At 39.9% G+C, this 23,357-nt stretch overlaps 1 long non-coding RNA gene across 1 annotated transcript; it reads right to left on the reverse strand.

The window, feature by feature from the left end:
* Positions 1-7,822: 7,822 nt before the first annotated feature.
* Positions 7,823-22,773, reverse strand: LOC116820436 (uncharacterized). Its single transcript, XR_004372625.2, has 3 exons — positions 22,652-22,773; positions 20,124-20,195; positions 7,823-8,762 (listed from the first exon to the last, which is right to left on the reverse strand). It is a non-coding gene; the product is annotated as an uncharacterized LOC116820436 (long non-coding RNA).
* Between the last annotated feature and the right edge of the window lie 584 nt (positions 22,774-23,357).

The following is a 23,357-nucleotide window of genomic DNA, read 5'->3' on the forward strand; positions in this document are numbered from 1 at the left end:
TTTGGCATAAAATAGCAGATTGCAATTAACTGTTTTATATGTTTCAGCTTTGATCTTTAACAGTCAACTTGCATAAGAGAGATAGAGTTCTAAACCCGAACCTTTTATCTAAAAGGGTAAGTTATTTTAGGGCAGTATTAAAGCTACTGCATTTAATGGCATCATTCAGCATTTTCCAACCTGACTCTTAATTTTGCCTTAAACCAGTATTTGAAACTCAAATTCCACATTTCTCCAATATGCACATATCTCTTCCATTGATTTAAGAGCCAAATTTTGCCCCAAATCTCTTGCACATATTTGTAAACAATATCAGGCTACATGCATCCCTGGTGTAACTGCACTGACTTCAATGGGATTAAATGTGACTCCAGAAAATCTATTTTTGCTTTAAGAGGTTGTTTTAAAGGATCACTGCCAAAAACTAAAATTTAAGACCAAAATATACCTTTTGTAAATAGATATTATATACACACATATATATTTAAAATATGTATGTTTTAATCATTATTACTAATACTATATTGTTTGTTCCAGAGCCACCCAGAGGATTCAGAGGGCCTGGGGCAAAGCAATTTCGGGGGGGGTTTCCATAAAAAAAATTGCAATACTATATTCTCGTGGGGGCTCCTGTGGGGCCCAGGGCAAATTGCCCCACTTGCTCCCCCCATGACAGGTATCTCTGGGAAAAATAAACGTTCTGCATCTTGGCACAAACCCAATTTTGAGAAAACTTCTTTACAAGGTATCACTGGTTCTCAGCATCAGCTAGTGCTAAAAGGCACTAAAGCTTATTAAAAGGGTTGGACAAATATTTTCCCTGAAAATTTTTTTTGGATCGAAAACTAGAGGTTTTTACAAAGCACGGACAATGTCGGCTTTCCTTCAAAATTTGTTGTGGTTTTTTTAATTGAAAAGCTGAAATTAGTCTGCCAAAACCTGAATATGGTTTGGAGTTTCAGACGTGTGCGGCAAAATATTTGCTGCTTGCTGTGTTTGGTTGTTTAAAGAAACAATAAAAAAATTCTGCTTAAAAAAAATCCAAAACTTTTGAACCATCTCAGCTTGTGACCAAACACCTCAGCCCATCCAGTCAGAGATTTTTCCAGGTTTCTGATACTCTGCTGGCTTCCTTGACTCATATCTGTCTCCACAACTTTGGGTTCATTTAGGTTAGAACATAAAAACAGCCATTCTGGGTCAAACCAAAGGTCCATCCCTCCCAGTATCCTGTCTACCAACAATGGCCAATGCCAAGTGCCCCAGAGGGAGTGAACCTACCAGGAAATGATCAAGTGATCTCTTTCCTGCCATCCATCTCCACCCTCTGACAAACAGAGGCTAGGGACACCATTCCTTACCCATTATGGCTAATAGCCATTAATGGACTTAACCTCCATGCATTTATCTGTTTCCTAGAGACTGGGTCCATGGGGTCCCTCACAAACTGGAGACAGTTACTGTGGGTTTGTCTTTTGTATAGCTTATGTACATACTCCACAAACTGAGCATCTGAGCTTGTTCCAGAATCTGGGATGAGCCTATGTTGTGGAAACTGAAATGCTCAAAATAGCACATGCATGTGAATGGAGACAGGATGCTAAAATTAAATTAACACAGGGGTTCTCAAACTGGGGGTCGGGATCCCTCAGGGCATCATGAGGATATTACTGGGGGTCGCGAACTGTCAGCCTCCACCTCAAACCCCGCTTTGCCTCCAGCATTTATAATAGTATTAAATAAATTAAAAAGTGTTTTCAATTTATAAGGGGGGGGGGTCGCACTCAGAGGTTTGCTATGTGAAAGAGGTCACCAGGACAAAAGTTTGAGAACCACTGAATTAACCCCTCTGAAGCCTCAGGAAATGCAGGGGATGGGGGTCTTCCTTGGTAGGGTTAGGAAGGAGGTAGGTGGTGTAGGATATTGCTCATGTGATCCCTCCCCTGTGGCTAATTTTAAATGAAGCTACCCTCCCTGACATGAATCTCCCTATGGCACTGAAATTAAATATAGACTATAATTTGGCATTTGAGAAGTGAAAGGGATGGTAGTCCTAATGGAAAAGCTAACAGCTTGGCTCTTCTGCAAGCCTCAAATTGCTGAATGAGCTTTAGGGTAGGGAAGGCTGTGCCTCCCAAACAACCTGGCCCTGTGCCCTATCCAACCTCCACCCACTTCCTGCCCCCCGATTTCCCGCCTCCCTCAGAATCCCCGATCCATCCTGCTTCTTGCCCCCTCACCATCTCCCAGAGACCCCACCACCACCCCAGGACCCCACCCCTGCTCCCTGTCCCATGAATGCCCCGACACCTACTCCACCTACTGAGTCCTGACAGACCCTGGAAAGCCTATGCTTCAACCCCCCCGTTCCCTGTCCCCTGACCTCCCCCCCAACCTCTGTCCCCTCCCTGTCCCCTGACTGTCCCCAGGACTCCCTGCCCCTTATCCAATCCCCCTGGCCTCTTACCGCCAGCTCTCCCCTCCCCTGAGGCCTCAGTGCATTGCATCCAGGAGCGTCCTTGAATAGCGATGCAGCGTGGCTTCGGCAGGGCCTGAGCTCCTCCCCGCTCAGAGCTGTGTGGTAAGGGGGTGGGGCTGCGAGCTCCAGGCTGAGCTCAGCTTCCTCCGCTCAGCCTGAAGTTTGCAGCCCCACCCCCTTACCACACAGCTTTAAGCGGGAGGAGCTCAGGCCCCGCCGGAGCCATGATGCAGCACTGTTCAGGGATGTTCCTGGATGCGCTGAGGCTCTGGGAGAGGGGCAGAGGTGGGGTTGGTCCAGGGCCGGGGCCAGGGCGGGATCCTCAGCCTTTCTTTTGGGGGCCCCTGTGGAGCCGGGGCCTGGGGCAAATCGACCCACTGCCCCCCCCCCCTCTGGGCAGCCCTGGTTTGTTAAGAACCACAGATAAGCATGATCTCTGCCCTAAACAGCATGCAGTGTTGTATGATCTAGAGGTGTTTCACTATGATCATTATTACATTAACATGAAAACATTTTACCTTCAAACTTGATGGGATGTTTTTTAGAACTGACTCATTTCAAAACATTCCAGTTTCTGATAACACTCCCCTTTAAATAGTATTTCCTGATGGTTTTAATCTGCAGCTCTCTTGAGGTCACGTTCTATCAGGTTCTTACATGGGAGCTGGGAAGAAGTAGGTTACAAGGGGCCTTCCCATGTGTGCCCCTAGTGTCCAGCCCAGTTGCAGCCCCAGCCCCTGTGATCCAGGGAGTAGACACCCTGCCTCTCCTTACTCCACTGGTGGTGGTTCATGATCCAAGAAAGGGAAAGGCTGAGAAGAAGGTACCGTCATGGTTCTACCTCACTATCATGCTGGCCATTAGAGTCAGCTGGCTGTGTAGTGGGGAGGAATAGTGAACTAGAGGGAAGTGGCAGTGTGAGCTTTGCTTCTTCAAGCCTGGATCCCCTGCTATGTATTCTGTGTCTGTCATGGAGAGTATCTACAGGGCAGTGTAGCCATGCACTCCTCATAACACAGGATATGCCCAATAGGCACAACTGCAACCTTGATAAAAGGGTATTTCCAGCAAGGGAAAAACAGTGTAGCTAACTGGATATACAGAGGGAACTGTGATATTGGCACAAAGTGCTGTTGGGTGCAAAGTGGTAAGTAAGTAAGCTTCAAGCCCTTCAGCGCTGCAATAACTTACTTCCCTTCAGTGCTCCTCCTGGCATGTCACAGCTCCTTGAGCCTAAAGGCTCAATTTAGTAATCTTAAGCCCTGCTTGTAACTCTAGTAGGTACAAAACTTCCAGACAAATGTGATTTTCAAGTTGGTTGTGTTCCTCTACTATAAACACTTCTCCTCAGTGCTGGAAAGCCCAAAATAACAACACCGTCTAACACACAGTTACTGGAAAGTGAGACTGGCTAGAAACTGACCTGAAACAAAAATAAGACTGATCAATCTAGTTACACAGGAACTATATGCAAAAGAACCCAACAGAATTAATATTGTAAAGTAAATTGATTTATCAAAACCCTCTGTTTAATTAAACCAAGATGGTATCAGTAATTCACAGAGGAACTATTAGAAAAATCCATTATCTTGACAGCATGTCCATTACGGTAGGAAATTGGAAAACCCAGTACAGAGAAAAGAGTTCACCTAAATAGCACTTTAATATTTCTAGGAATAAAAAGTTTCCTAGCCTGAGGGGATTGCAGGTCATTTTAGCCTTCTTTACTTTACAAAAACATTGAGCAGTTGATACAAGTCCCCTCTCTCCCTTGTTTTATTATATTTTATATGCTGATGAACTAGAACTAGACGATATTTATCACTTTCTCCATTGTTGGATTTTCAGGTTGACAGAAAAGTGTAAATTTTCCCCATATGAGAGAAATATGAATTCAGATATGGTTAGTAGAACTTGTTGAAAATATTTCATCATAATGTTTTTTAATGAAAAACAGCTTTTTAATCACATGGAAACTTTCTCATGAAAATTGTTCCATTGTTTGATGAAAATTTTCAGGTTTTCATCAAAAATTAAAACTTTTTTTTTGTTTTGACAACCAAAACCCCAACTTTTGTTTGGAGGATAAAGAGTTTTTCAACTGGATAGTGCTAGGTCTTTGTTCATTTGCATTGTTTATTTCTGCTTACAGGATTTAAGAGTCATTGCCTGACACTGAAGAGTGATTATTTTGAAACTGTATTGAGTAATCAAGCTGGAGACTCAAAATACCGTAACTCATCCTATCATTGTGATCCACTTTCTTGGTGCTGATGTTTCCAGTCACTGTTAGCAGATCACGAACAAGTATGCAGAAAACTATGGATTGTCATTTCTCAGCAAGGAGTCTTATTGGTATTCTTAAGTGTCTTATCCCTCATCGACCACTCTAAGTAACATGGGAGAATGCTGCACTGGAATGCTGGTGGCTTTAAAACCAGTTCATACATCAAATAAGATGTACACGGGGCATAGAAAATTATTTCTCACTTCATGTGTAAAGTATGTGCATAGCAGTCTTACGAGGTCATGGAGTTTTACTACCAAAATTACTTGTTTTCTTAAGTCTTACAATGACCATCACACTAGGTCATGTAGGCCAAAACCTAATGGGAAGAAATTACAGTCAGAAGGGGCAGTGCCCAATCTGGACCATTTGTGTGCCTAAAAATCAATACATTTTCAACTCACTTACACAATGTGTACAAACAATTATATTACAAAGGACAAGGGGAAGGGCTGGTATTCTAATATTTGTTGTTGTTTTTTTTAGCACAAAACCTATCTTTGCCTTTTGCATTTATGGGGGCTCCCCCAACAATAAAAATGCACAATAGGGAATGGTTGCTCAGTTCTGCAGGGGCCTCTGGGGACAGGGAGACGGTGAGGAGGGGAGGACTAGAGCTTATGCTGTTTCAAGATTTTTACCATCCTCTTCCTTATGGCAAGAGCATATGATTCTCATGAAGACTTCTGTAGGCTCTGTGGCCTGGGCACTTTGGGTAGCTACTTGTTGTGCAATCAGGGACTGCGGCATAGTGCAGCCTGGTTGTATTTTGCCCTTATTGAATATTTGTCTCTGCCCAGTAAGAAATTGAATTTGCATCACTGCACTTGGACTGGTAACAGATTTATTCAAACCCCTTTTGCAGCTGGCATTTTCAATGCTTTGGTCTGCAGCTCCTTAAGAAAGACATATGCTGGGATTAAAGGATCTTGAACTAACCTCCCAGGTTAGTCATAAAGTACATATCAAAAGTGCTACAAGTTCTCTTTCTCTTGGTGAATGTAAAGAGAAATGTTATAAACAAAGTAATACATGGTAATTTTTAATCTATCAGTATAATATGTGCACTACTTTTCCATTCCAATGGAACTTAACTTAAAAATGTGCTAGCTGCAGAATTCTTTCTAGTAACATGACACCAGTTATCTTCTCTTTCAAAAGCTTTTATTTTTTAAAGGAACTCTCAACGTTTTATGTCATGTCTAACATTATAATGTAATTTAAACTCTTGAGATTCATGAACTTTAATTTTTCTTTTTTTTAAAATGTTTGGAATCCTTTAAAGAAAATCCATGTTAGGAGAGTAAAGTTCCTAAAATACTTATTCTCCCTTGCATCAAACAATAATATATTAAATAATGAATCTGTACCCTCCTAGAAAAAGTTAACTATAAATACACTTTCTGCATGTACTGAGAGTGTTTCCTTGGGTTCCGTTTTAACATTGTTTTCTTCTAAGCAAGTTGGCTCTTCATGGTACTAAGGGCGGCTTATTGCTTGGCAAGAATCCCAAGTTTAACGCAGCCCAGTTTCTGAAGTTTGGTTCAGCCGTATGGGAGAGGGATTCAGCACATTTATTTACCTTTTGACAGTTCCCAAGACACTCCCTTAAATATCCACCTCTAGTTTCCCTTTCCTACACTTGTCAAATAACAGATTTGGAACAAATTGTGTAGAATTACAAGTGGCACAAACACAGAGTATAATTACCTACCTTGCTACCAAAAGACAATCATAATTATATTGTTGTTTTTTTTAAATCACACTGCAGGGATAACTTGGTTTCTGATCGTTTTAGTGTGACCATGACCATAAGAACACTTTAGGCTACTAATTAAGAAGTGTGGTTTAACCTTTTTTTCCCTCCTGGAGAAAATTATGGCCTAAGAAACAGTAGGCAAATGCACACTTTACACGTTGACACATACACGAAGCTCTTGGAATTGACTATATTGGAACATGTATTTCCATATATCTAATGAAGGTCTAGATAATAATGGGTAAAGTTTCCATGTGGTGAGTGGAATATTAATCCTGTAACAATAGCGGAATGTGTGTCTACATTTGCATCATGCACTAAAAATGTATCTCTTGCTTAGATCTTAAATTGCTGCGTTTGCAAACTGAATACTCAGCAGAATTTTAAGGAAAAAATTTGTACAATATGGCAACTGCAGCTGGGGGCGGGGGGAAGATACGAGCTGTCAGTTGGCCCAGCTAGCCCTTATGGCAAAGATGTCAAACTGTACTGCCTCACACCCTTTACACATGTCACACTATCTACTGTTGTTTATTTGCTGCAGTCTTGGTCGGAGCCTTGGGACCTTCATCCCACCTGTTCCTTTTCTCAACACATCAGATGTGCTATTGCATCTGTGGCCATGTAATTTGTTCCTGTCTGTTAAAACTAGCTCTCCAATCATCAGCAAAGCTTACTGGCCAAGACGCCATCCGTGAGAGAGGTAGCCATATGGAATCACACACTGTTTTCTAAACATTATTATAAAGTATGTTGAGACAGAGATTTCACACTTGCTGTTGTCGGATATCAACAACACTGTTCTTATGCTATGCAGTAGTTGGATGTTAGAAAATCTTGTTAGGACAAAATCCCAAATGTGGAAAATATTTTTGGTTTTCTCTAAATAACTAGGATATCTATTAAAAGCAATCATAAAAGAAACAGTGAGAAGTAAAAATGACTTTCTCCCAGAAAGACAGAGGATAAGAGAACATTGGTAGGAGATGGACCCAAAGGAACACCCTCCCTCTGCCCCATAGTGTTAATATTAAGCAATAGAGACCATAAAAGGTCTACTTCAACATATTTTAGAATAAAATGTTATACACAATATTGCGGAACCCCAATGTAAAATCTGCAGTTCCATATTAAAGGTCAGCATTAACATTCAGAAATAAAAGCCTTGAATGCTGAAATAATGACCTCCCCCCAATTTCTTTTCCTTGTCCCAGTGACTGACCTTTGACCTTTTCTATTTTCACCCTCTGACCTTTTCTATTGTCTCTTCAATCTGACCTGTTAAAGGCCCCTAGAAACACCTCTTCTGTTTATTCTACATCCCAACCTTTGTAGGGATGTGACACACCTCTATGTAACTCTTTGTAACACAATAGGCTCACATTTTAACAAGTAAATGTACTCCTTTGCCACCTGTAGATGTTAAACACCTGTGTTAGGAAGGCACTGAAGGTATTTCTGAATAGATTTGTGAATAAAGGTATCTCCTCAATCTCAAGACATGAAAACAATAGTCCCACTGAGGCAGAAACACTGTATTAAGAAATTTAAATGTGTTTTACTTCCACCAGTCTCAGGAAAAATCCTCTTTCTTTCAGCTGTGAAATCCCTCTTTCAATACCTCAAATAACTCTCCTGAATGAAATCATTCCAGCAGAGCCCTTGCAGTTAAATCTATTACGTAAACTTGCATTGTACACACTAGCCTGACAAATGTTTCTTCAGACCTTTTTCCTAAATTATAAATCCTCATCTAGGCACTTTTAAAAGGGCTGTTTTTCCTATCCTGTAATATAGGACTAAGCACTATGGACCAAATTAATCTTGGTTAAGCTTTTCAAAAGTTATGCTCCTAACTCCATCTTTAGAAACATAAATAGTTGGCCTCATTTTCAAAATTGCTCGGTACCCAGAAGAGATCTCAATGTGAGCAGCTGGATTTGCAGCACTTTTGAAAATCAGGCCACCTATATCAGAGAACTCCCTAAGTATCATCAGCTAGGTCATGCAATGTACTGCAGATTGGCCATATTCCATCTATGACTATAGGAGAGTTACTCTGTGTTAACCTTCACTGGACTACAAAGGTGGGCATCAATCATCCAGTAAAGTTCTTAGTTCTGCTAGGCCAGTGCAATGGAACTTTGCCAGCATGAGTAGTGATGGGACTTTCCAGAGGCTGAGTAGTCAAGGTGTCCTCCACATGTGTGGGGCTGAGGCTTTAGTTGAATGGATCCCTAAAAAAATTAATTATCAGAAAATTTCATAAGGATGTTTTCAAGAAAACCCTGGATGAAATGATAGATTGCTCACAATTTATTTTTGTTTTGTTTTTAAATTTTCATAGAGAGCATTTGCCCTGACAATTAACAATAATAGCCAAAGAATGTGAGAGGTAAGAGCAAACACCTAGCCAGTCACTGAAAGAATGGAATTTTCCTAATCCTCTTACAAAGATGCTATTTCATGCCAAAGTCTCTTTCTGAATAAGGCAGTCAAACTACATTTTTTAAGTCAATGAAGAGTTAAGAGGCAAGAGTCTCTGATGAAGATATCAGCTTCCTCCACAGAAAAGAGTTTCGTTTGCATCTCACTATATTGCATCATAGATTAATCATGAGTCCACATTAATTTGATACAGCAAAAACTTACTACTCCTTCATTCCTTATGAGAGTTTATATCCTCTTTAACAAACTGTCATGTTTTATTTCACAATAGAAACACCTATATAGCCTCTAACTGGCCTCTAATTTTGCAGGCCCTCTTGTGTGTATGTAGCAGTGATTCTTTCTGCAAACGTGGGCATGAAACCATTTTGTGCATAGCTAGCACAAACAGACACACTTCAATGATGGTTTGAATATGCAAAACAAAGACAAGCAATTATGTTATTTACACTTTACAAAGGTTGATAAATGTTATTATTCCCATTTCATTGGTGGTGAAACAGAGGCACCAGAAGAGTTAAGATTCACCTTTTTAAAACAGAGGTGCCCAAAATTAGATACCACTTTTCAAAACTGAGCCTAAGTCATTTGCCCATGGTCACAAAGAGAGTCAATGGTGGAATCTGGCCTGGAACCCTATCAAGAGGACTATGATTGAGCAAGGCCATGGAAATCAGGCATGCTACTCTCTCTTATTGTATTTTAATACAATTAGAATATTAAAAACAAAAACCACAAATGACAGTGAACATTTCTGTGGTAGATTGTTTGGGTGGGAGGCGGGTATTTACTTTTCCTCTCTAAAAATGTAACATCCTGTCTTCAATTAAGGAATAAACAAAAGACTGCCCCATTTAGGGTGAGATGTAGGAGAGCAATGAATGAGTTAGTTGTTTCTAACTTTACATAGCACAAAAACATCAGCCCCGCTGTGGGATAAATCCCATTCTGTGGCATGCTGTTGTTCAAGGAATAGAAAGAGGAATTAGAGTTTTATCTTCATGCACGTGCAACCAGACAGAATCTCTTCATAGTACATGGATATAGTCAATTCATATGCTTGGATACATAGCAAAGTTTTCGGCAGTTTTTGGCTTTTTACACATATGACTTTATGAATTACATCCATGCAACAACATGGGTTTTCAGCTAGTATATTATAAGGTATCATCACTGGATGATTTCTTTTAAAAGGTTCTGTAATTGCCACATGAAAAGCATTTCATTTGGGGAAAAAAGGGCACTGCTAAATTGCCTGTACTAAGCCTATAGTAGTTGGTGACTCTTCAGTAATGCAGCTCTGTGAAAACATCTGGAGTCTCTAGGGATTACTAGAGTGGTTTGAGACTCATCAGAAAAGTCCCCCTAGCTCAAGCACAGTTTACACTACACGAGCCTTTGACCACAACGCTATCTAGTTACACAGGCTTTTTGGCATTATATAAACCACAGAGCACATACATTCTCATCACCTTTGGTAGCAGGAGGGTGAAAACATTCACTGTGATAATTTGGGAGCTGGCCTGTATGAATTTACCCAATGACTGGAAACCTAAATTTTACTAAGTAGTGGAATTAAAACCACAGGACAAAAGAGGCGAGACTACTCTAAAATAAGTAGAGCTATCAGGACATGTATTAAAAAGATTAAGTTGGAGGCAAAAAAAAAAAAAAGCTCTCATTTGCTTTTTTCTGGCTTTTTCCAATGCATACAGATTTTTTAGATCATGTAGAATATTAAATATGATAATTTTATAGTCCTGCATATAAAGAGCTAGTGTGGTATTGTGGGAATACTCTTGCACAGTTTTCAACATTGGCAAAATAGATCAAAACACCCATTTTTTAAAGCTTTGAAATAATAAGTCCAATGTGTATATCAAATGCTGGTTCTCCATCAAGAATATGAAGCTAAACTCAACAATGCACATTTGGCTGCCATGTGCTAGAGATGCTGTTCTGCGAGTGGATCATCATGCATGGAAATATTTGGGTCCTTGGAAAGACACTAAGGGCCTGTTCCTGAAAGCCCTCCATATTTGTTATTCCAAATCAGATGTAAAATGTAAAGTGGTATAAATTAATCGCTCCTTATTAAGACAACCTTACACATCAATAGAGTTGGTGTAAGTTTAAGGAAGCCTAAATTCATGTCAGAGGGGCTAACTTACACCACTTTACACATCACATCTAAATTTGGTCTATTGATTTGAGAAGCAGTTCCCTATCTAAGCACTTGCAGGATTGGCTCCAAAATGTCATTCCATTTCCTTTGAAGGGTTTCAGACTAGCAGCCGTGTTAGTCTGTATCTGCAAAAAGAACAGGAGTTTGTTCCTAGTGTCAATATAAGAAACTGAGCACTTTAGTTCAAGCAGTAAAGCTAGGGTTGCCGGTTTTGGTTGGATGTATTCCTGGAGGTTTCATCACATGATATAATGTTTAATTGAAGGTAAACCTTTAATTCCTGGGACTCCAGGATAATCCTGGAGGGTTGGCAAACCTAGGTAAAGGCTAGAGGTCCCAGATTTGGTTCCCGCAAAGAAACTAACCAGAAGTCCCATTATACCAGGACCCACATAAGTTATTGAGATGTACTAATGTTCCAATAGTACATGGGGAGAGAAAAGAAATTGCTGCAAAGTCAAGGAGCTATGTTGGAAACCGTATAGTGCAATGAATGAATGGAAATGTTTATTTTGTACAGGAATAAAAAATAACCAATCATGGGCTGTGCAAATTTTAAAAAAAGATTCACAACATTCAGTTTGAGTGGGCCAGTGCCCTGTTTCCATCTTACAGCTTTGTTCAGCCGTGACTTAAGTTTATCCCCTTTTTGGTTATGTTTCACTTCATCATGTTTCTTGCTGAGAGGCCATCATTATAGGCCTGACTTGAATACCAGAGTTATGAAAAAAGAGCAATGCTGATGGAGGATAGATAATGACAAAGACTTCATTCTCCTGTCCGGACCATCAGCTGAGAGAGACCAGTTATCAGCTGAAACTCAGCCTTGAATTGCATGTTTTCAGTGCTGCAGGCGGGAGATGGTCTTGAGTTACAAAGCTGGGTCTCACATCAATTAAAGTGTGTGCACAGCAGCTGTATTCAGAAAGGTGGAGAAGATTTAATCTTCACCTTTAACCTTGGTGAATACAAGGTCAGAATACAAGGTTACCAAAACAGACTGTTATTAAAAATGGATTGCTTCTTCCAACTTAATGTTAAATGTTTGCAGGTATTAGTAAAGTGCTTTATTACTTTCGGCCTTTATTAAGGTGGCTTGCACTTAAATAACAAGGAAGTAAAAAAAACTGTTGAAAGGCAAAAATAAATAATGACAATAGGCTTGCCATGTCTTTAGCAGTTTTGCTCTTTTTTCTTGTTGCTCATCATTAGAGGAATATTTTCCAGTGTGCTTTATTGACAGGTAGATTAACTGTGCTACCTAACTGTATGGAAAACCTATAGGGATAAGGCATTGGATGCATGCTTAGCAGCTCTCAATGGGTGGGTGTGTTTATGTGTAAGATAATGTTGTGGGCAAGAGGGGTAAATTTAAGAAAGAAATATAGTGGAGGTTTATGGCATTAGCATTTTGGATACAATTCCAGAAGTCATGAAGGCCCAGATCCTCAAAGGTGAGGTGTTCAACTCCCACTGATTTCAATGAGAAATCAGATACCTAAACACCGTTGAGGATCTGGGCCTAAAGTCCTAATCCACCTCCCAATGAAGTCAGTGAGCATCTTTCCCTTTATTTGTATGGAACATAAAGGGGAACATATATTGCTGTTCTGGGATCCTTTGACCAGTGTGCACTAGTGCTATGCAAAGTGAATACTCTCTTTCTGGTCTGAGTATAAATAGGCTTGATCTAGGATTCTGGTTTGAGGCCAAGCCAGAGCCAAATGCCTTCAGATGCACATCATTAAACAATTGTGTCCTTCAATTTCTCCTTTCACAGAAAAGTAGATATCTTCATAGGGCATAAAACACTGGGATGTGGTATGTTTGTATGTTATATAACGCTTATTTTCCAGGGCTTCTTTTGTAGAAAAATGTGTGGCTACAGAATATGTGTTCCCAGTGTTCATACATATGTTCTTGAAATATGAGGTTGAATCCTTAGCCTGTGGTTGAAATCCTGGAACTATTGAACTCAACAGAAGTTTGTCATTGATTTCAATAGGGCCAGGAATTAACGCCATGTGAGCAAAGCGGAATTTTTACAGCGCTAGTTTATTTACAGAAACACCAGTTGCCTGAGCTACCACTCTGTTGCATCAGTTTTACACTGTTGACTTCAATAGAAATAAGCTAATATAAAGCTGCTGAAACTGACTGAAGGATCAAGCTTGATGAGTAGCAGCTCTGACTCTTTCAAAGATAATGGGTGTTTATTTGTGCATGTGAATAAAAACTGCCAAGGAACCTGGACAGAAGGGAAAGGAATCCTAACTCCTAACCTGAATTAGGGCTCAGATTTCCCAGGCAGCCAAAACACACTGGAAATGCACACACACAACCCCAGTAGGTATGTGCACATTGAGTGAGGTGGCACACAGATGGGGCATATGCCCTTTTCAAAAATTAAGTCTGAGTATATATTAATCTTATATGTGCAGAGTATCACTCAGGACAGATGTGCAATATGTCAGTTATAACTGAATATGACTTTTTAACATGTTCCAGATATATTAACCAACAACTGAGGAAGTATCCGGAGCATATTCTAGTTCTCATTCTAATAAGATGTACGTATTTTACTTATATGCGGAAACCACCTGGTCACCACAGTAATACCAGTTTGTCAGCTTTTTTTCTCACTTTGATGGTTTATTTATGAAAACAATCTAATTGTTAAAATCTGTAGCAGGATTTTTAACTTGACTCGTTTTTTAAAACATGTGCCTTATTTTACTGAGTACCTAATTCTACTAGTTCTTACTGTTACATGCTAAAATGTAGCATTTATGCAGTCTTGGAACTGACAATCTCAAAATCGTCATTTGACAATAGGGTAAAATGAGATACAGCAAGGTGAAAGGCTGAACGATACCTTAAGGAAATAACTGTTTTACTGTTGAGTATAAAGGGGGAAAAGCATGGTCCCATACGCTCCCTAACCTCTCCAGAGAATCTAGCAGCAATGTGAGCCTAGAGTACTCCTTGGGGTCAGGGGAACATACCAGATGTGATTGCAGTAGGTCCATTCTCAGGGATGTGATGTGGAGAGCGTGAAGTAAGTTTAAGCAGAAGACAGATGCTCAGTACTTTCTGAAAATCCAGCTGCCGGGCTGGAAGAAAGCATCGGCATTATAGGCCAGTGGAGACTGACTTTCATTTAAAAAGAAGGTAAGTGTCTTTCACACGTGGTTGTGAAAGTAAAGCTTGAAAATGTGAACCGAGCATAACTGCAGTGATGTCTATCTGAGTCTGCAGAAAGCCTGTGTGATGAGGTGGCCTATTCCTTTAAGAGATGGAGGCTGAACTGGCCAACCCCTTCCAAATTACCTTGCCTAACATACTGGGGATGGGGTGTGGGGTTTAATTAGTAGAACCAGCTGGGTACCAGCAGCCAATTCCTCTGTGTAGAGGAGTAGGAAGCTGTAAGGGTGGGGAAGAGGGATTGTGGTGGGGATTACTAAAGTGAGGAATGGTTGCTGGGAGTATTCCAGCAGGGATCCTCTAGGTATCAGATGGGAACTGAGGAAGATTGTAGAGGAGTAAGTAGACTCCAAAGGATGCCTTGAGTTTTCAGGGAAAAGACTCCAGGCAAGGAAAGCCTGGGAGACCCCAGTGGGAAAGATGGGTTGTATGGAATTTGATAAATGTTTTGTTATCTTAATAACCCCACCCCTAAGAAAGAGTGTTTCTGAATGAGAAGAGTTTGAGTACTTTGACTTGGAAAGAGCCCTAAAAGTGGGGAAACTGAGGCAGGGTGCTGCAGTGTGACTGTGTGCCATGAGTGGGTACAAAAGGAGGTAACTAGCTTTTTCACAGCTTGAAACAATACCTCTGTGAACTGATCTGTTCATCTCAATGAAGGAGTCCTCCCATTACCACCTCTGCAGAAGTGTACAGTAGGAAAAGAATGCTTCAGGCCCAACTCACCCAAGCAGATATATTCTGGTTTCAGGGGTAAGTACTGATGGCCCCCTTGCAACTATTCCTACTGTTCCTGAGGAGGGATCATTTCTTTAGGAGGGAGGCTGCTCCTCTGTCTGCCTGTGAAGGGGTAGTACCACCCCCCCCCCCCTCGGTTATCGTTCCAAGTCAGGGTTGTGGCGGGGGGAAGGCCCATTGTATTGGGGTTGGAGTCAGAGTGTTCCTTGAGATCCATGTTCTGGCCTTTCTTGTGCCTCATTTTTCATTGATATGGCCCTGACTGCTCACTTTGAAACCAAAAGGCAATTATGATACAAAAAGCAGTGTTAGCAGGAATTGCTGTGACATATTTTCCCTTATGTATCTGTAAGATTCCATTGCTTAGATTGGCTGGGATGGAGTAAATGGAAATATATATTTCCAGAAGAATTAAGTAAGCAAGATGGCTGGGCTTCTACATATTGAAGCTACAAAATGAGTGCAGGCTTAAAGTGCTGTTGTATTTAAAGCTCGCCATGTGTTTCTTGTGGCTGATGTCAACCTTAGATATGGGGAAAACAGAACAAGCTTTCAAAATCAGCAGCTGACTCAATGAGAGGGAGCAACTGTTTGTAGTTACTGTAAATTATCCCCTCCCCTGTCCCCAGCAATGCAAAGCTTTGAAAGAACCAGTGGTGATTTAAAAAAAAAAAAATCCCTGAACAGAAATCCCCTGTCAGATTAGAAACCAAACAGTTGCATTTTTTTCTCTGCTTTCTGCATACTCAATGTTCTGTTCCATTTGCAAGGCACAGGGTAAAACAAAGAACTAACTCTTGGGGGCACAAAAGGCTAAGCCCTGCAAAGAGCTTCACTCTGCTAGCCCTGCATGGAGGCTATTGACTTGAGCAAGGCTTTGCAGTACTCGTCTGCGTGATTTCTGCAAGCCTTTGCACAGGAGCAGGGTCCACTTACATGGAGTTCAGTGCAGGGTTTAGGCTCAACTCACCTGAAATCCTGCTGGCAACATGAAAAATGAATGGCACTGTTGTGTATATAGTCTCATTAACCACAGATGTAGCTATGATGGGCTTGTTATCTGGGACTAATACTCAGCATTATGTATACATATCCCAAAATTTAGAATGTTTAAAAATAACCTTTTAGGAATGGAGAAGGATGCTTTTTATTAATCTAAGAAATTAAAGATCTTGAGCATAGCAATTTTAATATGAGCATTAGGAATTGGAACATCTGACATTTTACTGCATAACTATGGAACTTCTTTTGTGTTGCTTTGCCTTTTAAACCATTTCATGTTGTTTGTGATCAGTGAGTGATGTGGCTGATACCCAGAGTTAATTTTGCCAGTGCCGTCTGACTTTATTTGATCTTTGAAAGTGAAATGCGGCCCATGAAAACACTGTTAGACTAAAGATAGCTGCACAGGCTCAAAATACCACATTCTGACAAAGGGTAGTTACGTGCCTGATCCGAAGCCGATTAAAGTGTGTGAAAAAGCATCCACTGACTTCCAGGGCCTTTGGATTGGGCCCCTCGTACGTAGGGCAGAAGAGAAAAAAAATCTTAAAACTCTCTTTAGAGGAAATATAAAGAAAAACCAGCATCAAAAGCATTTCTAACCTGATGTATCAGTGCAAAATATGATACTTAGCTCGAAATGCAGAATCAGTACCTGGTAGTGTGGATTCCTGGCCACATGTAGAGCCACACTTGACTTTGCACAGGTGTGCGCTGTATGCTAATGGACCTTGATGTAGGACCAAAGTCTTACAGAGAAGTGAGGAGAGAACTTCAAAAGGTTTGAAATTTGATTTTTAGTTTGGATGCTAATCTAAAGTTTATCTGAATTTCTTGGCTGCAAAACAGAGCTGGAAATTTCACAAGAAAAGGAGTTTTGGCAAGATCTCTGGTATTTCCTGCTTCCAGAAATACAGCACAACCACCATTTCTTAGTGGGTAAAGAAAAAGAAAATCATATGTCCAATGTCTGACTGCTAATGTGCATTTCTTTTGCATGATCATTTGATTGGGTAAAGTCAGGTGTACTATAAAAAAGCTAGCCATATGCAGTGTTGTGGAGTTCCACTCAGAACTAACCTGTCACTGAGACTCAGCTGGGCAAGGCTGCAAGACCAGTTTTGGCAGAGAGGAAGGATGGTCCAGTGTTTAGAGTATTGGTTTAGGATTTAGAGGGACTTTGCTCTGCCACAGATTTCTTGTGTGACCTTGGGCAAGTCACTTGACCTGTCTCTGCCTCCAAGCTCATGCAAAATGCAGAGGGTGAACTACAGCTGAATATGCAATGTGGCCAACCACTGAACAGAGTTTATTTGAGCATTAGAGTGACTACTCGTTCACAAGAAGAAAAAGAATGGTCCTGTATTTTTCATACAGCTTAGCTAAATTGTAAGGAGCAGCAGCTCCAACTTTCATGGTAGAAAAGCACTATGAAGCTAAATCATGCAAGGTCTTAGACAATCCCTTTAACATTTGTTTGTTATATCTTGTCTCAGCATTTTAAAATACTTTTCAGTTTAACCCTCAAATTGTAAGTCATTCTCTAGTATAGTGTTGGCTTCTCTCAATGCAAAATATGCATTATAACAAACAGTGCCCCACTCTTAGCCTGCTGAAATTAATGGAAGCTTTGCCATTGACTTCAATGAGAGCAGAACCCAGTTCCTGACCTTGTAGCTGTAGAAATGCATCATCAAAACCTTTAATGAATTGTGGGTGCTAACGTAAGTCACTGATCTGTGGATTGGGTACAACACACACTGAGGATGTGAGTCTGTTACCACTCACCGCTTTAGAGCTTGGCTCTTTAACTCAAGCTGTAAGAAACTGATGTTTTTAGCTTTGGAGGCCCCAGTTCAATTTCTGCTGTTAGCCAAAATGGCAGCTGTCATATGAGTGGGGGCCCAACGAGGGTTCAAACTGATACAGATCTCAGATGCTCAGACTAAGCTTTTTTCTCCAGGGAAGAAGCCCACTGGTTCATTTGTGTTAGTGAATGTGAGTCTGTTATAGCCCACAGATACATAGCTTGACTCATAGCTTAAGCCCTCCAGATTCTCATTTTCAGCTCTGGAGTTCCCCCACTTCATTCCCCAGTGTGTCAGCCAGAACAGCAGCGATCACAACTACTTGAACATCTAGCCCAACTAAATAAAGAACAAGCACTCTGTGAATGGAAGGTCTTCCCTTGCCAAAAAAGAGAACCAGAAAATATAAAATTAGAAAGAAAAAAAAACTTTTTTCCTGCTTGGGTTTTTTGTTTTTACTTTCTTACAATAGAGATATGGAGAAAAGATCGTCCCTGCTTTATTTGAAGAAATTGCTGGAAGCCTAAAGAACTGGGGTAAGAAATTTCAGGCCAAAGCCTGAGCTCCAGCTTTCATGCTATTGCAATATCTTTTTGTTTCATTTTGTTCTTCCAAGGAGTACTCCAGAAAATATCTGATGTTCCTTGTTGTTAAAACAAGAACCAATTAAATAACTTTCTTGGAAATGGACAGGATTTGAACTCTGCCCGTGGATGCATTAAACTGGGAAATTGTGGTGGTGATAGTCCTAACAAAAAGCCCCTTATCAGAAACATCTTCCCTGGTGAATTCCTGCTGCTCCACTGCAGAGTTACCCTGTTGTAGAAACATTTTCCGAGGATGCCTTTTTGTGGCTGGCTCTTTAAAGCTAACAGCTTCATGGTTCTGCCATATTTAAAGTGGTAATTTTGCAGTCAATAACAACTTGCTATACCTTGCACTGACCAAGGTGGGGGAAAGAGAGGTTATGTTTTCATCCAGTTTTCCTTTTCATATTTCTAAGAAGATGGTTGCTATGAGAAAGTACTCTCTCTGTTGTCCTTTGCAGACTATAGTTCATGTTTAAAGCACTTGTGATTTGCAATAGACAGTCCCTCCATCTGGTTCATGGTACAAAAACAAAACAGATATGTGTATCTACAACAAAAACATGCATTTATGTGATTATATTCTCTTTGAGATGAATATTGCTTAAAAAACATACTCTTTATCTTGTTGGCTGCTGCTTATTAGTATTGCATTATTCTTACTGAATAATAGAAATCTATTGAAGCTGGCCTTTACCTGGGGCCCACCTAGTCAAATATTAATGAAATAAGCTAGTCAACAAGAAATGTTTTATTATTCACCCAGTTCTATCTCACACTGTCAATCAGGGTTTCTAATGTCTTTCCAGAAGAGACTAAATGGCTGAGCACTCCTCATCAAGCTTTCTATATTAAATGAAAATGTGCGTTAGGATGTTTTGTGAACTGGGTATCTCAATATTTGGGTGCCCAATTTGCGACACCATAAAGGTGCCTGACCTTCAGGTGGTAGGTGCCTAGCACTTCTGAAAAATGAACATGTGAAATGGACTGTCCAAAATCACTAATTGTTTTGGAAAACTCAGGCCTGTGTTTGACTCTAGATAGAAGCATATTTTGGCTTTTTTTACGGAGGGAAATCTGGATAATTTCTGACGTGTTATATTGGTATCAGCAGCAGAGTAAGAAGACAGTTGAAAACTTTAAACCTTGTGAGTTCAGTTAATTCTGATGTTTTCAAAAGAAATATATTTTTATACACTGCTTATTTGATTTGAATATACAAGAAGCATCGCTTAACAGACTATGGAATTGTGTATAACTATAAACTATACAGGTGAAGTATACAAGAGAATGCAAATTCTTCACTATATCTAAGGCTGGTTCTCTTGGATATCTCCCCCCAGAAGATGGCTTCACTTTCTGTCTTAGATGGGTGTATGTATTATTTTTAAATAACCTACTCCAGCTTTCCTCAACAGGGTGCAAAACACATCCTCTCCACCAGGGTAAGCCTGGCCCTTCCCTTCCCTTCCCTCTCCCACATACAGGTCAGCAGAGCAAGGAAGCATGCTACACCATTTAAAAAGCTGATGCAGTCAGGGTGTTATCACTCTATGGCCATGAATTCTGGGAGGGCACAATGCATTCCCGAGCTACCCCTAAGGGAGAATTGTATTTACATACCAAGGCAGTATGGAAAGCACACTCTTGTCCTTGTATACAGCTCAAGTGATATTGTTTATGGGTCCAATTATTCTAGAAAGTACAGAAGACACAACATTATTATAAAAATAATCATTTAATAAGAACAGTGACTTAATTTACCTTCCACCAGGGTCAGCAAAGGACAATGGAGTTTGGAGTGACCTAAGATGGCTTATCCATTAAGTATCTGACTTTTATATTCATGGGAGAACTTGTTTCCTCTATGCACTACAAATAACCACTCTCCTATGGCATTAAATAATGAAATTCAAATGTACAGAGTTAATCACTGGAAAAGTGCTTCTTCTGAAAACTCCATGGAGTATCGTGTTTGAGAACACAAGTGTTCTTGTACAGTATGCATTTCCTCTTTGGCTAGTGGGTTTGCTTATGCAGAGATTTAGGGCAGTATTAAATTACTGCCTGAAGCCATGCCTGACTATCTCTCTCGTTAATTACCTTCCATGGCTTTGGGACAGATTAACTGATAAATATATGAATCCCTAGTGTGGTAACCCTGACTATGTAGCTAGAATAAACTGATAGGCCTGTAAACTCATCAGGGTTTGTGAAAGAAACTCTTTTCTTCTCCTGCTCTTCTTGGTTGGTAGATTAAATAGTAATGTGTTTTGCTATCTGAGTAGCCTGCATATCCAACCACTTTGCACAAACTATAATGTCATTATTCTGGCAACTAAGAATTGTACAGTAGTGTTACAATTTTCAGGCCAAAAGCAAAAGATTTCTATAGATGGTCAGAAAGAACAATAGAAAAAATATCTGACTCTTCTTATGCTGATATTAAAGATTGGCCAGAATCAAAAAGCCTCTTATTTTCTTCTCTGTGTAAACTGATATATGCTTGGTGGCATGCTCTGAGACATCCAATAGCCATTTTACTATTTCTTCCTCACAAATGCATCTTGGCAATTGGTAGTCCTGGAACTGCCATTCCAGAATTATCTAAATACCTCTTTCCAGATACAGGAGCCACTCTGCTTGCTTCCCCCAGCTGACCCACTCTGGATCAAACTATATTCTCTGCTGAGATTGCCAACAAGTGTGTCAGTTGGCCCCCTTGTACCCGGCTGAACTCCTTGTTGTGAATTATTTGACAAACTGAGACTGCTTTTGTTTAGGCTGTTTAGTTTATCCCAAGTCTTTCACTTTTAATAACTAGTTTCTTATTTTACGCTATTCAATGAGCAGTTCATGGGAAACGCTTTCAGCTTCTGGTTTATTCACTTCAGTTGTGTCCCAACTGTTTATCAATTATTCTTGGCATGTGATTACCTAGTTATATGATGATGTTTCCTTGTAGGGGTGATAGAAACTTCTCTGCAGGTTCATAGATCAGAGTTTTCAAGATGACAGCTCATGGTTTCTCTCCACCGTGCCCCATGGTAGCTTAATATTCACTCACATTCACTCATAATGAAGTCACATTGATTCACAAGAATATTGCGGGGGGTGGAGGGGGTTGTGTGTGTGTGTGTGTGTTTGTTTGTTTTTTTTAACAAACATTGCACCAAAAAAAAGAGGTCACTTGCATAAAAAGTTAATACAACTGAACCAAACCCAGGTTTTTGGACAAATCTTTTTGATTATTCCCTTCTCTTGCCAATTATGATACCTTTTTTGGGTCATGTGACCATCTGTTAATTGAGAAGCAATCTGAGACCAGCAAATATTTCACAAATGCCATCAAACCAGATCAGGTGGTCATTACTTTCAGTCACTGAGCTGAGTTAGATATGAACTGGTTACCTAGATTTAAAAAACCTGGTATCCTGTTACCAATCCCTTGAGTCATCCATTTGCAGATAACCAGATTTCTATAGTTCTAGTATCTTTCCTATCAGACTTTCAAAGGTGGATTATTTTCTTTACAATTTCTATAGGCATATGTGACTATGAGCAGGGATGAGAGAACTGACTTGGAATGTCATGACAGTGTGAAATATGGTTCTGAAGGCTTCCAAGCCATTGCTGCATCCCTTTTAAAAATGTCCATTAGTTCAGAGATCGTCAATTATGAAAATGAAATCAAACTCTGTGAGAGACCTGCTAATCATGGTTTCAACTTTTGGAGGTTTTGACACCTATGGAATTTCCTTCAGTTGAAAACACACTTTTTTTAGAGAATTACATGAGCGTGTAAGAGAGAATGTATATGTCCAGAAAATATAAGAACACTGCTAGTCTACAGCTCTTCATGGAGGTTGGAGTTTGGCTTTGGAATGCGATTACACTGACCTAGCTGTATCCTGGACATGCATAGCACCATCTATTCTCTTGGGTCTGCTTACTCCAATTCCTAAGCACCTGTGTGATTTATGTCTCTGTAAGTATTCTGCTCTCCACGACAGTAATTTTTTCTTCAGTCTGTTCAGCTTTATAAAGCACTTGTCTTTATAATCTTGAGTACTTTTTCCCATCACTATTCTAAGAATTATGAGATACAAATAAAGACTCACTTGGAATAATTAAGGGTAGTTTTACTTTACCTGGCAGTTCTTTAAAATTAGATTAATTCCAGTCCTTGTAGTCAGATACTCTTTCAGAATCAAGAAGCCATGGCCATGTAAACACTAAAGTAATTATGCCTCCTCTTCTTTTTTCCTTCTAATGTTCGTTGTTACAGAAAAGAGTCAACTTGAGTTTCAGAGTGTCTGCCAAAGGCTTTTGGCATTCCCCGGGGAATTGAATTTTACATTCTTTGGCAAATGTCTGTCTCCAGAAAAGCAAGAGGAAAAAACACCATTCCTCTTTTTCATCTAATACCAATGTCTGAACTTAATGCCTCTCTGCTTTTAATTTCAAGCTTGAAGAACACCTTGCATTGATGCTGATGCACCCCTTTTAAGTGTCATTTGTTATAGTTGAGAAGTTGTCAAAGTGTAAACAGCATTTAAAAAAATAAAGGGGGGGAGGCTATTAGTCTTCCAAAAACATTGTGATGGTTTTCACAGGTTTATGTTAATAACAGTAAGCAGCAGATAGTTTTTTTTTTTCAGTGCCTTTTTAATTTTCTCTTAAATACCTGTATTTAATTTATGTTAAAAATACAGAAAGAGATCTAAACTAAATAAATCAATGGCATCATAATGAATTCTTACTAGGATAATAAAGAAAATATATGTTGTTGTGGCTTTTTATATATTAGGGATCTGGATGTGTGGCCCAGATTTCCAAAGATAACTAGTCACGGTA

This window comes from Chelonoidis abingdonii, chromosome 3, assembly GCF_003597395.2.
Source record: "Chelonoidis abingdonii isolate Lonesome George chromosome 3, CheloAbing_2.0, whole genome shotgun sequence".
NCBI lineage: Eukaryota > Metazoa > Chordata > Testudines > Testudinidae > Chelonoidis > Chelonoidis abingdonii.